This window comes from Rattus norvegicus, chromosome 3, assembly GCF_021556685.1.
Source record: "Rattus norvegicus strain SHRSP/BbbUtx chromosome 3, alternate assembly SHRSP_T2T, whole genome shotgun sequence".
NCBI classification, from domain to species: domain Eukaryota; kingdom Metazoa; phylum Chordata; class Mammalia; order Rodentia; family Muridae; genus Rattus; species Rattus norvegicus.
In genome coordinates, this window is record NC_141536.1 from 86110921 (window position 1) to 86129125 (window position 18205).

General features: G+C 35.9%; 1 pseudogene; it reads left to right on the forward strand.

Moving 5' to 3' along the window:
* The first annotated feature begins 723 nt into the window (after window positions 1-723).
* Aldoa-ps9 (aldolase, fructose-bisphosphate A, pseudogene 9) overlaps window positions 724-18205 on the forward strand; it is a 37373-nt pseudogene continuing 19891 nt past the window's right edge.

The window sequence follows — 18205 nt, forward strand, 5'->3', positions numbered from 1 at the left end:
AACTGGGAATAGCAGAGGAAAGGGAACCTGTGAAAGGGATGTATTATATTAAGGAGAGTAATAAATTACTTTGGAGCTGTCTCTGATTCTTTTACCACCATTTTTTTTTCATAGAGGGTGGCCTGTCCAGCGTTAGTACCATGGGAGGTGTCTAGTGTAATAACAACTGAAATCCCATATTTTGTTGATATCTATGGGAAGCCTGTCTTTTTCTAAAGAAAAACAGAGGAATGAAGTAGGTTGGAGGGAATGTTGGGAGATGGATGTGGGGGAAAAGACAGAGGGGAAACTGCCCACAGGAAGTCATACATAAGAGAAGAATAAATAATTTTTATTTATTTTACTTTTTGAGACTATAATACAATTACATCTTTCCTTTGCTTCATTTCTCTCTCCAAAATCTTCCATATATTCCTTCCTGCTTTTTCAAATTTAAGGTCTCTTTTTTAAATACTTGCTCTTACATCTACTTGTAGATGTATATACACAATTTTTTGTTCCTTTCTGCAGCTTTTACTTTGCATATAACCACTGTGAACGAGGGGAAGTCTTGCCTGTGGTCATCCTAGAGAATACACTAGAGTTCTGAGGGCTCCAGACAATACCTGGGAAGTCAGGTGAAAGAAACAATGATTTAAATCAATCACATGATTACAAAGTTTGATTCTCCAGCTGAACTCCAGGTGCTCAGGCATTTCTTTGGTCTTCTAAGGAAGAAGTGACATGGGAATTGCAAGCACTGGGCTGGACTTGAACTACTTTAATGACATCGGGGACAAGGAAGGACCAAGCAGCTGGTGGATCCAAGGATCTCCAGTCCATGCCTTACTTGGCCAGGGACTTTCTGAAGGACCTGCCAGCAAACTTGGCTTTGCTGCTCTGCTCTTCCTCAATTCTAAGGATCTGATTGTACTTTGCTAGGCGCTCAGATCCTCAAGGGGTACCATTCTTGATCTTCCTAGTGCAGAGTCCTACTACCAGGTCACCAATGAAAGTATTCTCAGTGTTCCCAGACTGATGGGAAATCATGATGCCCCAGCCACTGGACTGGGCCAAATTATATACCTGCATAGATTCAGTTCAAGAACCTATCTGGTTCACTTTGAGCAGGAGGGAGTTGGAGAACTTGTCTACAACCTTGACAGTCTGCTTAGGGTTGGTTATGGTGAGATCATCCTCCACCACCCAGATGCCTGCACTAGCTGTAAACTTCTACCAAGCTTCTCAGTCATCTTAGTTAAATGAGTCTTCAATAGAAACCACTGGATAATCCTCCATGAAAGACTTGTACAGGTCAGCCAGATGCTCAGGTGTGATGTACCTGCTGATGTTATCCAGAGACTTGAAGTTCAGGTCATACTTGCCAAACTTGTAAAACCCAGAGGCAACCATGTCCATCATGATGGCAACCTGGTCATTTTATGTTTTTTTTTCTATTTTGTCACAGGAGAAAGTAATTAATAGACAGCCTAAAACACTTTCTGTCATCATAAAATAATTTTGGTCTCAAAAGAGCAGAGTTGTGTGTACACTCAGCTTGTAAACAGCTATGTGGTCCACAGAGTGATAAGTTCCACTTCATATTCAGGAGGATAAGAGAATTATGGTTTACATCTAAAGAGAGCTAGTGCCTACCTTTTTAATCTGGATTATACCTACTGCTGGAGACCTACATAAGGACAATGGGAAAAGGAAGGGTCCATTCTTCTTTGCCTGGTTGCACTCACTTGCCAGCATATCTGTTGGAACCTACTTCTTCAGGATTCTAGCTTATACATTGACCAGTTGGAACACTGATCCTCGTGGGACTGAGCAACTACTAGATTCTTTGACTTACAGCTGCCTGTTGTTGGGTCAATTGGACTCTAGATTGTATGTTATTCCAATAACTTGTCTTACTGTATAGAGAAATTCCATAAGTTCTGTGACTATAGAATGCTGAAATTGAGTTGTGTCCAGTATAGTTAAAGACTGTTTGAGGCCCTACTGTCTTTGTATGTGTCTTCTGGCAATTTTTCAGAAATATCACCAGAGATATTTAATGATGTAAATATCATCTCATTTACAGCACAAATGCATGGACTAAATCACTGTCATTTTAAATTACCATAGTTTAGTTCTGTCCGGGACATCTTCTAAGACTTCTCATGCTGCTGGCCCCCAACACACACACTCTGCAGATGTGTGTGAGTGTGTTTGTGTGAGAGTGATTTTGTTATAGTTTCACCAGAAACCAGGGGATCAATAGATTTTTCTGTGATATTTTTGTGACCACGTAGCATTATTATTGTGAATACTTAAACCAATTATAGTTTGTGGGTTTATCACAGTATAATAAATATGTCCTCTTGTTTGCTTAGCAAAATTCATACATGAACTGTAAACATTCCCAGAGTTATTAGTGACTTGATTTAAATTATCTTTTTCATTCCTAAATTCTTTCCATTTTCAGTCATTTCTAAATTTATTTTTAATTTTTAGCAGGGCTTGAATTTAGAGTTTCATGCATGGAGGCAAGTGTTTTTACCACTGATCTATTTCCTTTATCTTTGCTTTTGTTTGTTGGTTGATTAGATTTTTGGTTTTTTTTTTTTTGTCTCTTTTTTTTTTTTTTATTAAGTAACTTTGGCGTATTTTCTGAACAAGATATATCAAAACAAAACTGAAATTAACACATGGTAATTAAACACCAGAAACAAGCAAAAGGAAAATATACCAAGGGAAGGCACAAGAATCAGACACCAATTCATTTGTTCACTCTTAGCAAGAGAGGATGCACTTAGTTCTGCTTCAACATTAGTATCCATGGTGTGGGGAACTCCTTTTCTCTGAATAGGAAATGGCAGAAATCGAAACAGTGGTTGAGAGTGGACTGGGAGGTGTGAAAGCAGGCATCTAAAATTCTAACATAAGGTGAATAAATAAATTAACCAGAGAGAGAGAGAGAGAGAGAGAGAGAGAGAGAGAGAGAGAGAGAGAATACAGCATTTGGTTTAGCCTGACTATCAGGTCTCAGGTTCTTGGTTCTTGGTTTACTAAGCAGTGTCAGATATATGTTCCATTTTGTGGAGTACATTAATCAAATCGGTTATTGGTTGGTTATTCCCACAAGCTTTGGGCCATCACTGCTGTGGAATAATTTGCAGACAGGACATAATTGTAGCTTACATTGTTTGTGGCTGGCTTGGTGTTTCTGTTTCCTTTCTTGTAGCTTGCAGCATACATTCCTGTAGCAAATACACTAGACTGTTCTGTAGTGTGAAGGTTCTATGTAGGCACCAGCTCAACGTCTATCTGTTTAATGAGTTGTTCAGTTGTCTTTAGCAATGATGCCTTCTTGTCAGTTTGCAGAGAGAAACCTATGTTATTGGCAACAGCTTGAGTCGTTGGGTGTTCCTGTGAGACCCCTTTGGTAAACAACTCAATTATGTAACCAAATCCCTGTAGTAGAAGCCTCATTGGGTAACAAGAAGTACCCAATTTGAGTTCTGTCTCACCATTGTTTTGAAATTATATTGAACTAACTTTAAAATATATTCTCACTTCCAGTTTAGATTTTTTTTATGTTAGGTTTTTATTTTATTTCATAATTATCTCATAGAAGTCTTCCTTTTCTGATGAAGGACAGAAAGATTTCACATCAAGACGAGAGAGGAGGAGCTAGAAGGGATTAATGAAAGAGAAACTATAATCAGGATATATTATGTCTAGAAAAGTGAAAGAGGAATTTATTCTATTTTGATTTTATTTTTTATTTTATTAGGATATTTCCATTTATTTATTGTTGTCAATACATTCAAACCAGTTACTCTTCACTCCACGTCTTCTGATCCTTCTTTCCCCTCTCCCCTAGATCCACTCATCCTCCTTTTTCCATATACTCAGCGTTAAGAGTCCTTGCTCAAGAATGCCATCTCAAGACCTATCGTTTTATACTATCAAAAGCCTCAGTGTGGGATGGGAAGATGGCTCAACAGGCAAAGGCACTTGTAACTAAGCCTGACAACGTGAGTAAAGTCCCAGACACCACATGGCAGAAGATGAGAGCTGGCATTTATAAGTTGCCCTTTGTCCTACACACACACACACACACACACACACACACACACACACACACACACACACAGAGAGAGAGAGAGAGAGAGAGAGAGAGAGAGAGAGAGAGAGAGAGAGAGAGAGAGAGAAACAGACAAAACAGATAGAGACAGGTACAAAGAGACAGAAAGACAGAAAGACAGAGACTAAACAAATATAATACAATCTCAATGTGTTAACCAGAATATGAAACTTAAATCCACTTGAGTGTTCATTTTTCACATAGTAACCATAGTCATTTTATTTATTATTTGATTTTTCATAAATGGACTTAGAAAACTAATATTCTCCTTAATTGTAGCTTACCTATCTTAATTAGCACTGCCCATGTGTGCAAGAATATATATCTAGCTATCTGTGGGGCTCTGTGCACCTGGGGCTCTCCACAGTGGTCTCTCACCCAGCTATGTGTGTGGGTTCTGGTAAGGAGGAGAGAACTCAGGCAGGGAGTGGGGACCGTTTCCACCTCAGGTGCTGGTTCTGCTCCTTTCAACCACTGCTGCTTAGGTTGCTCAGGCCTGGCTGAGCCAGTAGGAGACTGACTAGCCAGCAAGGGGCACAGAGGAACTTCTGGCAGCAATGATTTGGGGAGAGCAGATCTCTTCCCCAAGTGGCCGTGTTACAGCTCTTATAACAGAAGCTCTCAGACAATGGAATAGTTCCTGCACACCTTCAATTCTGAACACGATACTTTACAGTTTTTGGATTGGTCAGTGTCTGACAGCAGGTACTTTTTATTGGTTTGGCCTGAGAGCTTGGGAAGACCGCATGTATGTATTTGGGGTCATGGTCCGGCTTCTCTATCTGATCTGTCTTGAGCCTGTTTGACCTATGGGCATGTCCTCACCTGTACAGGATAGGTTTGGGGCACTGCCCTACATGACTTATCTGTCTCAAACTTCTCTACAGGGCTTTGCGGGGGGGCTGCAGCTAGTGAGGCCTTGTTTTGGGACGCTGGGAAATCGCTGGCCATCCCCGTTTGAGTTTACAGGGATTCGACCTGTCTCAAACAGGAATCAGGGTATCTTTCACAGCTCAATGCCCCACAGCTATCTGCTGGAGCATGAATGACCTACAGACACCACACTTCAAAAAACAAAACAAGACAAATCAAAACAAACAAATTTAAAAAAAACCTATTTCTGTCTCCCAGCAGCCATAGCCATACTCTACCAATAGCTTGTTAGCTTTATGAACTGTTCTTTCATGAATGCTAGGATTTTCCCTGGGTTGATCTTGTTCAGGTCTTGTACTATCAGCCCGAATTAGATTCAGTGGATTAAAAATCAAAAGGCAGTATTAACTTGGTAAGGGGATGTATTGGATCAGGCAGGAGTTTGAATAAAGAGAAAGGTGGATATGATCAAAATATATCATAAACATGTATGAAATTCTCTAAGAATATATAAAAATGTAATGTAGAAAATACACTTGTTCGTGGAAGCTATGCCTGTTTTTTTGTTTTAATAAATAATATTTCTCTTTCAGAATAGTGAAGAAGGCAACTTATTTTGTATGATTGTTGGAAATCTGGCAAGATTCACTGCTCCCAGCTGGTTTATTTTGGGAGCTTACTGGATAACTCCTGGAGTTGTCCTGAATATTACTCTCCTCAGGGCCTTAAGACTTCTCATGCAGATCTGTATTTCATTTTAATGACAGTAAGGCTCGGCAAATTCCAATGGGTCATACAATCAGCAGCACTGCAGAAATGCAGCCTGGTGCATCTTGTCTATAAAATGTTCAAGGTTTCTCACACAGTTTCTGCAAAGTATATAACCCTGGACATTTTAAGATGGCAAACAAGTTTTTGCTAGGAAACAATATGTGTAAATGTTTACAAAAATACATGTATCTAATGGAAGAAAGTTCTATGTTAAAATATGAGATGTTTTATGAAAAATTTTCAAAAATTAAGGCTTAGAAAAATATTTTCTTGAAATATCAATTGCTCCTCTATTATGCACATGCTTTATTATTACCTAATGATATTCCATCCATTAAAGTGTATAGTTTGGGATTTTAAATCTTTTAAAATATATGCATATATCTAGATGTATTTTTGATATAATAAAAATCATATACTCTTTCTTTGCTTCTTGTGAATTATTGTTTACTATTATGCATAATCAAAATCCCTTCCAGTGGTGTTTGCTAATAAAATAACTGGTAAATGAGGACAAGTAGCTCACTTCAGAATGGGACTGGTCTCCCAAAATATTGAGACCCAATTAAATGCAATCGTCGATGTTATATGAATCACAGTTTACCACCAACAATTACAGGCATCATCAATATAATCTAACAATGCACTTTTTAGGAAGTATTTGTAAGGAAGTATTTGTAGAAGACAGCATGAAAAAAGTACTCACCAAGGCTGGCAAGACGGCTCAGATGCTAAGAATTCATACTTCTCTTCCAGAGGCCCTCAGTCAATTTTCCAGCACCTTATTCTGGGTATTGCACAACTATCTGTAACTTTAGCACCAAAGGATTAGATTCCTGCTTCTGGAATCCCTGGTACACTCATTTGTACTTGCACAGACTGTAACAGAGATGAGCACTATATATATATATATATATATATATATAAAATTTAGAATTCTTATATCTCTACCTGTATGTTCTTCTGTATACAATCTAAAACCATTTATAACATAATATTAAGTGTAAGAGTTTCTCTGACTTCTGTGAGTCTTAAACTATGTTAATATAACCTCAGAAAAAGAATTACAAGCCTCTATTTGTAGGCTGATAGTCAGAAATTTAGGTGAGAAACTACTTGCCACTGATATCTGAAGAGTGATAATCTCATGGGACTGAGATTCAAGTGGGATCTGACACTTTCACCAAGAAGACAGCGCCAGAAACTGATGAAGCATTTGTGATCCAAGGGGAATAGATTTGGTCAAGGCCCACACAAAAGGCTACCTAAGTAGTTGGTGTTGCTCTCTCAATGAGTGAATAGGGAGCAAACTGCTTCCCTTTGTCTCTGTTAATACTGCATATTTATTAATTAATTATATCATTAGATTTTGTAGCATTCAAGATAAGTTGTAGACATTTGTTTATCAATGAAAAGGAAGTAGGATCTTTACTAGTTGCTCTGATATATTTGCTTTTCGATAGTTTTACATTTTGTACTAGACTGTCACTCTGATGTATGTCATTTGTACAGTCAAAATATAAAACTGGTTTGTTAAGGTCATAACTGCAAAAGTTTATTATAAAGTTTACAAATATGAAAGTAAAAGAATTATACAATTTTAATTAAAATATGCATTACTTTCACTTAAATTTGAAGAAAATGATTGCTTTGGGAAAGAAATGACATTCATAGAAAAAACGACGTCTATGAACAGTCTCAAAATATGTATTCCAGTTAATTCAGAGTTACATAGAAATAAAAAGGTGACAGCTAGCTGACACTCTGGTAACAAGATTTGTGTGAATGACATTTTAAGGATGATTCACATGGACTGTTTTTTGACTACTTCGCAGATCCTATCTGTGGCACTGGCATACAGACAAAGCTTTTATGAATGTAAATGCACACACAAGCTCACACAATATCACAGTATTTTCTGAGCTTTCAGCAAAACATATACATACACTCTAACACACACACACACACACACACACACACACACCACACACACAAAATACAAAAGTACTCTCTGTGATTCCAAAAAAAAAACACACATGTTCATATACACAGACACATATACACTTACATACAAATACACACAATTCAACAGTACTATCATGTTTTAAGCAAAACCACACAAACACACACACACACACACACACACATACAAATAATACAAAAGTATTGTTCTTTAATCCAAACACATGCATACACACACATTCACATTCACACGCATACACACACATTCACATTCACACGCATACACACACATTCACATTCACACGCATACATACTCACAAAATACAACAGTACTCTCTGTGCTTCCACCAAAAGACACATACATACACACTTGCATACAAACACACACAAACCATACATTGCTATCTGTGTTTCCAGCAAAACACACACACTCAGACAACTTCACATACACACACAAACACACACACACACACACACACACACACACACTCAAAAATATACACATGCACTAAAAAATCTTTCCATCTACTACACAAGTGCAAAATGCAAAAAGAGTAAATGTTATCACTTCACAAAATTCCATGCTTATCTTTAAAATAACATTAATTTTGAAAATAGACTTGGGCTTCCTATAGTAGAGCTTTTATAAAATAAAGTCATACAAAAATAAGATGAGAGATTAGTCAATCTCTATGTATGTATCTCTGTATATATCTATGCATCTAAGTATCTATGTATCTATCTGTCTGTCTATCTGTCTGTCTGCTTGTCTTGAGGTTATTATATATCCTGGAAGGTTTAAAGAGATATTCATGCAAAGGTTACTACATTGTACATTCTGAAATAATGATCTCTGAAGAGAAGCTAGGCAAATCTGCAAATAAACATAATATTCTTAGGATTGAGGACTGAATCATATAAATTTTATAACTTTATAAAGAATTCATTATAGAAAATAAAAAATAAAAATCAATGAAAATAATTTTTATTGACAAAATTATTTATACATTTTACAACCCAATCACAATTTCCCTTCTTCCTCCTCCTATTCTCTCCCTCCCACCCCAACTGCATCCCCCTCCCATTCTTCCCATAAAAAAGTGGAAGACTCAGCAGAGCAAGAGTCTTTGTGGTAGGGTAGATATTCATCTGGGTATATGCCTATGTGGGTTATAAGTGGTACTAGAGATAGAGTTGTTGCATATTTTCTGAGAAAGTACCAATTAATTTCTAAAGTGTTAAACTAGTTTGGACTCCCACTAGCAATTGAGGAGTGTTTTCTTTGCTCCATGTCCTCAAAGCATGCGTTGTCACTTGAGTTTTTGATCTTAACCATTCTGATGTGTATAATATGGAATACCAGAGTAGTTTTGATTTGCATTTCCCTAATGAATAATAATGTTGAACATTTCTTTAAGAGCTTTTTAGCAATTAGAGATGAGAATTCTCTGTTTAGGTTTCTACTTCAGTTTTATTTGTGTTATTTGGTTTGTTGCTGTCTAGTTTCTCGGTTTCTTTATAATTTTGAATCAAAATTTTTATTAAATAGATACTAGTTAACAAATCTAAATCAAGATAAAATAAAAAATACAAATACAACTACAAACCTAAAGAAATGGAATCAGTCATTAAAGGTCTCCCAACAGAATAAAGCCCATGGCCAGAAGGCTTTATTGCAGAATTCTATCAAATCTACAAAAAAGAGAAAATTCCAATACTCTTAAAACATGGCAAAATTCATTTTTATGAGGACACAGTTACCCTGATAATTAAACTTAACATAAACTTAACCAAGAAAGAAAATTTTAGACAAATCTTCCTTACGAACATTGATGCAAAAATACACAATAAAATTCTTGCAAGTTGAATCCAAGAATACATCAAAAACATAATCTTATAGAAGCAGGCTTAATCCCAGAGATAAAGAGATGGCTCAACGTACAAGAATGAATCAATATAATCCACCATAAAAACAAACTAAACCAACCAAACAAAACACGTGATCATCTTTTTTGTTTATGTTTTATTTTAATTTAATTTTTACTTATTCAGTATACATCCCTCTCATTGGCCCCTCTCAGTCAGCCCTCCCACATTCCTTCCCCCAGGCTCCTGCCCTTCTCATCTGGGCAGGTAGGGGCTCACTAGGAATCCACACACACTGGTGCTTCAAATCTCTGGTAGGCTAGGCACTTTTCCACTAAGGCCAGACAATATAGCCCAGTTAGAAGAACATATCCCACAGACGGGCAACAACTTTTGGGATAGCCTCCATTAAAATTCTTCAGGATCCACATGGAGACCAAGTTGCACAACTGCTACATATGTATAAAGAGGCCTAAGTTCAGGCACTCTAAGTTCTTTGGTTGATCATCTAATAAGATCATCTTATTACACTTTGAAAAAAAAACTTTGACAAAATCCATCACCATTCATAATAAACTCTTAGGGATAACAGGGATACAAGGTACATACCTAAACACAATAAAGGCAATATATGAGTCTAAAACAAATATCAAATTAAATGAGGAAAAATTTAAAACAATTCCACTAAAATCTGGTAGAAAGCAAAGATGTCCACTCCTTATGAATCAATCAAATTTAGTACTTGAAATTTTAGTTAGAGCAGTAAGACAAAAGAGATCACGAGAACACAGGTTTGAAAGGAAGAACTAAAAGGATCACTACAGATGATATAATAATATGCATAAGTGACCCCAGAAATTCCACTGCAGAACTTCAACAGGTGATAAACAGCTTCAAGAAAGTAGCAGGACTTGAAGCAATATCACTAAATTTAGGGACAAGACAAGGCTGCCCACTCCTTCCTTACCTATTCTGTGTAATACTTGAAGTCCTAGCCAGAGCAATTAGATAACAAAAAGAGGTATGGGGACACAAATTGGAAAGGAGGAAATCAGAATATCACTATTTGCAGATGATATGATAGTATCCTTATGTGACCCCAAAATTTCTACCAGAGAACACTTAAACTCAATAAACAACTTCAGCAAAGTGGCTGTATATAAAATAAACTCAAACAAATCAGTAGTCTTCCTCTACTCAAAGGACAAACAGGTCAAGAAAAAGTTAGGGAAATGACCCCCTTCACAATAGCCACAAAGAATGCAATAACTTGGTGTGACTCTAAGCAAGCAAGTGAAAGATCTGTATGACAAAAACTTTACATCTCTGAAGAAAGAAATTAAAGAAGATTTCATAAGATGGAAAGACATCCCATGCTCATGGACTGTCAAGATTAATATAGTAAAAATGACCATCTTGCTGAAAGTAATCTACAGATACAATGCAATCATCATCAAAATTCCAACTCAATTCTTCATAGAATTAGAAAGAGCAATTTGAAGAAAAATTTGGAAAAGCAAAAAGCTTAGGATAACAAAAACTATTCTCATCAAGAAAATAGAACTTCTGGGGAAATCACCAACCCTGACCTCAAACTGTATTGCAGACAATAGTGATAAAAACTGCATGGTATTGATATAGAGACAGGAAGGTTGATCAATGGAATAGAATTGAAGACCCAGAAATGAACCACACACCTGTGGTCACTTGATTTTTGACAAGGGAGCTAAAATTATGCAATGAAAAAAAACCAGCATTTGCAACAAAATGGTGCTGGTTAAACAGGAGATCAGCATGCAGAAGAGAGAAAATTGACCCATTCTTATCTCCTTGTACAAATCTCAATTCCAAGTGGATCAAAGACATCCACATAAAACTAGATACTGAAACTAGTAGAAAATAAAGTGGGGAAGAGTCTCAAAGACATAGGAATGGGGAAAAATTTCATGAACAGAGCACCAATGTCTTATGCTCTAAGATCAAGAATCAACAAATTGGACCTCATAAAATCATAAAGCTTCTGTAAGGCAAAGGATAATCTCAAAAGGACAAAACAGCAACTAACAGATTATGAAAAGATCTTTACCAATCCTACATCTGATAAAGAGATAATATCCAAAATATACAAAGAACTCAAAAAGTTAGACTCCAGAGATTCAAATAACCCTATTAAAATATTGAGTACAGAGCAAAATAAAGAATTCTCAACTGAGGAATACCAAATGGCTAAGAAGCACCTAAAGGAATGTTCAACATCCTTAGTCATAAGGGAAATGCAAATCAAAACAAATCTGAGATTCCACCTCACACCAGTCAGAATGGCTAAGTTCAAAAACACAGGTGACAATAGATGCAGGTGAGAATGTGGAGAATAGTAACACTCCTCCACTATTGGAGAGATGGCCAGCTGGTAGTTCTAAAAATCAGTCTGGCAGTTCCTCAAAAAACTGTACATAGTTCTACTTGAGGACCCAGCTATACCACTCCTTGTCAAAGACCCAGAAGATGCTCCAAAATATAACAAGTACATATGCTCCACTACATTCATAGCAGTCTTATTTATAATAGCTAGAAGGTAGAAAGAATCCAGATGTCCCTAAACAGAAGAATGGATATAGAAAATGTGGTATATTTACACAATGGAGTTGTATTCAATTATTAAAAACAATAACTAGATGAAATTCTTAGGCAAATAGACGGAACTAGAAAATATCATCCTGAGTGTGGTAAGCCAGTCACAAAAGAACCTACATGGTATGCACTCACTAATAAGTGGATTTAGCCCCAAAACTTGGAATACCTAAGAAAAAATTCACAGATTATATGAAACCCAAGAAGAAGGTAGACCAAAATGTGGATGCTTCATTCCTTCTTAGAATGGAAAACAAAATACTCACAGGAAGAAATACAGGGACAAGGAGTAGAGTAGAGACTGAAGGAGAAAAGGTCATCCAGATACTGCCTCATCTGGGGATCCATGCCATGTGCTGCCACCAAACCCAGTCACTATTGCTGATGCCAAGAAATGCTTGCTGACAGGAGCCAGATATGGGTGTCTGAGACTCTTTGCCAGAACCCTACTGATACAGATGAGGATGGCTGCAGCTAATCATTAGACTGAACAAATGGACCACAATGGAGTAGTTAGAAAAAAGACTGAAGAACTGAAGGGATTTGCAACACCATAGGAAGAACAGCATTGTCAACCAACCAAACCACACTAGAGCTCCCAGGGACTAAACAACCAAACAATGAGTACACTTAGAGGGACCCATGACTTCAGCCACATATGTGGCAGACAATGGCATTGTCTTGCATCAATAAAAGGAAAAGTCCTTGATCCTGTGAAGGCTTGTTTCCCCAGTGTAAGGTAATGCCATGGCCTTGAGTTTAGGGTGGGAATAGGACATACTCACAAAAGTAGGGGGAGGGAAGGGGGCATGGGAAGGGGAGAAAACGAGACAACATTTGAAATGTAAACATAAAATATCCAAGAAAAATAAAATGAGTTAAAAAAGAATGTAGCTGGTTAAAAAATTCACAGAAAAAAAATTAGCAGCCTGCATTTAGACAAATAAAAATAGGCCAAGAAAGAAATTAAAGAAACAACACCCTTCACATTAGCCACTAATAATATAAAATATATTTGTGTAACTCTAACCAAACAAGTGAAAAACCTGCATGATTATTATTTCATTTTTTTTTAGAAATTGAAGAAGACATTTGAAGATGATAAGATATCCTATATTCATCGATTGGTGAGATTAACATAATTGAACTATCCTTCCAAAAGCAATCTACAGATCCAATGATTTCTCATCAAAATACCAACACAATTCATTATAGACCTTCAAAGGACAATGCATAACTTCATTTGGAAAACAAATGAACAAACAAACAAACAAACAAAAGCAAAGTACCACCACCACAACAAAAACCATGTTAGTTCGAACAATTCTGAACAATAAAAAAATGTCTTGAGGTATCCTCATGCCCAACTTCAAGCTAATTTACAGAGCAATACTAATAAAAAGTGCATGGTTTTGTCATAAATACAGACAGGTTGATCAATGAAATCAGACTGAAAGTCCAGAAGTAAATCAGCACCACTAAGGAAATTTTATTTTTGACAATCTTTACAGCAGTTCCTGACATGGTGAACACATTTTCCCTATATCTCCTTTATTTCTACAGTTCAAATAATAACTGAATACCCTTTATGGTAATTTACATGTGCATGAATTAGCTAAAGAAGATTATGGAGAACTCACTTATGGCTTTTATGGGGACAATAAAACTGTGATATCAAGAGCAGAATCTCTAGGACAGACCATCTTTGTAGACTGATTTGCCATTAATATCGGTTAAGGTACTTTAGAATACATTCTTCATAGGTAACCATAGTGTCCTTTTTACATCAATGATGTAATGATTTGTATTAGAGACATTTTCTTTTCAAACACTTCTCATATTTAAGAAATTAAATAGTTTTCAAAATCAGCAAATACCATTTGGGCATGTTGCAGATATATAACAGAAGGCCATATCTTCATATTTCCTCTAAGAGAAAATTTGGTTCCAAATGCATAACCTTTCTTTGTGAAAATTTTGAATTTTATATTTATGGTTTTTAAATTTCTCACCAAAAGAAATATTTTTTCTGGTGTTATTTGCTTGGTTTTATAAATTATGTTTTGATTGGCCTGTATATAAGGCCATTTTATACCTCATATAATATGTAGCAATATTCACTAACATTTCTTTCTGATTAGCCAAATGTTCTTAGCAAATATTATAGTTTAATAAAAGAGCAGATATATTATAGATCCTGAGAAATGAACCCAATTACATTCTGCAAAATGACATAGATTAAGATAATTCCTAATGACTGATTGATAAGCCTGTAGAAAAGAATCTTGATGTTTATCAGACTTCATTTTCCTTGCAGCAGATGGCACATAACACAGATACTTTTAACTGGTGGTCAATGTGAAGAAAATAAGAAATGATGGCATGACAATACTGACAGGTACGTCCAGTTCTATATCCAAATTCTTTACACTGCCAAATGCCCCACATTCTCTACAGATTCTGGTCTAGTTAGTCTTTTTGGCTGTCCCTTTTCACTCCCACTCCTCAAGCCTCCAGATTTAGCCTGAGCCCCACATTCAGTGTCCTGGTCTGCTTTGTCATTCCTTGCCTAATCATGGAGCTTACCAACTCATTACTAAATGATGAATGACTCAGAGACAAAACCAAAACAAAACAAAGCAAAACAAACAAACAAACAAATAAAAAACATCACCACCTCCAGCAAAATCAAAATCAAACCAAAATAAAATAAAAACTTCCTGGATTAAATAAACATAAACTCTGTCTATCTTTGTCTGTCTCTGCCTCTTTGTGTGTGTGTGTGTGTGTGTGTGTGTGTGTGTGTGTGTGTGTGTGTGAGAGAGAGAGAGAGAGAGAGAGAGAGAGAGAGAGAGAGAGAGAGACCTTTGGAACCGTCTAGGGACTTTGAAAGGATTACTTCAAGGCAAATATAAAGCTCCCAAATACCTTTAGTTAAAAGATAAACACAACTGATATCCTAAAATAATAAAATCTTTACCAGAAATCATTAAAAATCAGATGAAAACAACAACAAAAATTAAAACTGCAGGACAGTAACCATGATGAACACACACTAAAGAATACTCAATAAAATACTTCCAAATATGATATAAACATATATCAACAAGGATATCTAAAGAGACCAATTTGGCTTTATCCCTCAAATGTGGAGAGGTTCAATATCAACTTACTGAATATAATATACCATATTAATGTACTTAAGTGTAGATAGGACATCAACATTGTAGATTTAGAAAAAATGTGTTTGACAAAAATCTATCATACCTTCCTGATAAAGTTTCCAGAGAATGTAGAACCACAGGGAACACACATTAGTACAATAATAACTACATGTGAGAAACCCACAGCCAGTATTATATATATATATATATATATATATATATATATATATATATATATAAAATGTGTGTATGTATGTATATGTATATATACTTATATATGTGTATATATGTATATATACATACATCATTGGCAAAGTAAGGAATGAGACAAAGTATGCAGTGTCTCCACTCTTTTTCAATTCTGTGCTCTAAATAAACATGAGGCAATAATGAAAATCATGAATATTAAAGGATACAGAGAAAAGGGGAAAAACTGTCCTTCTTTGCAGATAATATCATGATGTACATGACAGATCACAAAATTCTACCAGAAAACTTTAAGAAGTATAAACATACTCCACAGTGCCGCAATATGCAGGATCAACATGCAAAAATAAATAGCTTATCTATACACCAACAGAAAATATAGAGAGGTCATTGACAACTGTCTTTTTCAAAATCACTTCAGAGGAGATAAACTATCCTAGGATACAGCTAACCAAGGACATTAAGAACCTCTACAATGAATTTTTTATATCTTTATAAAGATATAAAGATAAAAATAGAGAAAGACATGAGAAAATAGAAAGACATAGCATGCTTATGTATTGGTAGAATTAATATTGTGATTCTACCATTTTATCAAAATTATTTTCAGATTCAATATACTCTAAATAAAAATCTATATCCATTCTTCATAGAAAATTAAAGAAATTTCTAAAAATGTATATGGGACTATAAATTACCCTGGGTAGCCAAAATAATTCTGGTTATCTAATACTAAATTATCAGCCCAGGATATGTTCACACAAATAATATTATATGACTAGGCAAATTACTTTTATGAATAAATGTATATAACATTTAATAAAAACAAAATCAGAGATTTTAAAGAGAAAAAAGTAGGACTATATGTAGTATTTGGAGGGAGGGAATGAATGGAAGGAGGAACTGATATAATTATGTTATAATCTAAAAAAATAAAAAAGTACAGTACCTACAAACAAAAGAAACTATGTAGTGCTCAGTCCTAAATGGTTACACATTCTTCTTTCTATGCTTTGGGATCTTCATGGAAAATGGATCAAAACGACTGTAAAGGGGGAAAAAAAGACTGTAAAAGGTAGAAGTAGTGGGTCACTTTATGGAAAAGGTTCCAAACACATTAGCAGTCATACATATACTCTCAGTGATTGTAGACACATGAACCTGACTTGTATAAGTTCAAGATTAAGCCAAACAAAATAAGTCATAAAGTAAGGAAGGAGGGCACAGGGGTTGGGGATTTAGCTCAGCGGTAGAGCGCTTGCCTAGCAAGTGCAAGACCCTGGGTTCGGTCCCCAGCTCTGAAAAAAAAAAAAGAAAAAAGAAAAAAAAAGAAAAAAGAAAAAAGAAAAAAAAGAAAGGAAGGAGGGCACAAAATCTCATCAATGCCTGAGAAACTATTGAAATTTGAAACTTTCTGGAAGACAGTGAACTTTCTATCATATGAACTCTGTTTGGCACAGCACCTTTGGCAGGGTAGGGCTAATTCTGGAGTCCAGTTATGGAAAACAAACTGGACTTAAAGTGGACAAAGAAGAATGAAGAAGAGGAAAGGGAAGAAGAGGAGAAGAAAGAGGAAGAGGAGAAGAAAGAGGAGGAGGAAGAAGAGGAGAAGTAAAAGGAGTAAAAGAAAAATCAAATTTGGAAAGGAAGAGGAAGAAAGGTGAAACTGTCCCCTTGATTGGGTAGAAGGAGATTCATGCATAGTACTATAAAAAAACAATGGCCAGGGAAGTCACAGGACAGAAAACATTATTGTTTTGTGGAATAGTCAGCCTGTTAAATAGCCTCCTAATTTATAGCTACATCCACAGATTGTGTGTCCTAAACCTAATATGCAAAGCTTATTTCAGTGGGTGGTGATTAATGCATATATATCATATACATTAATGTCCAAAATGTTGATAAATGACTTTGAATGTTCAGCCATAGATGGAATATCTATGCCAAAACCCTATCCACATGGTTCAGGGAACCGTGTGCAAGAGGAGATAGAAAGACTAAACTAGAAGGAGAATGTAGAGGAATTCTGTGAAATGCTGACCTCCAGACAGAACATTAATGTTGCACAAATGAAGTCAGAGGACCTGAGGTTAGTGACACAGGATTTTCAACATTTTTTTAGCAAGACAACTAAAATTTCAAACATGCATTTAATAAGGGCCCCTGAGATCCTATTTATAGTTTTGTAGTGACTGGCAATTTGTAGCTACTTACAGAGTCACTTTCCCTTCGGTGTGTTACCTCTGATAGTTCCTTGGGTTGCAGTATACAAACACACACACCCATTCACATAGGACCAACAGTCATTGGATTCATTGGGTTCCAATGAGGAAAGAGAGAGGGGAAGGAGGGAGCAAAGGAGGGAGGGAGGAGTGTTTTTAAATGAAAAACATGAGCCTGCATCTCTACAAATATCTGACCATCTTCAGAAAAGTCATGTCACAAATTAAAGAAACCAGATATTACTAATTACAGCTGAAAATAGAAAATAAAACCTCACAAAGTATTTAGCTGATAGTTGTAAAACAGGCATTGTCTAACTTATTTTCTGGCTATTTATTGAGTACAAAGTATATAAGAAAAAGGTAAAAATATTTTGAAAAGCAGACTAGCA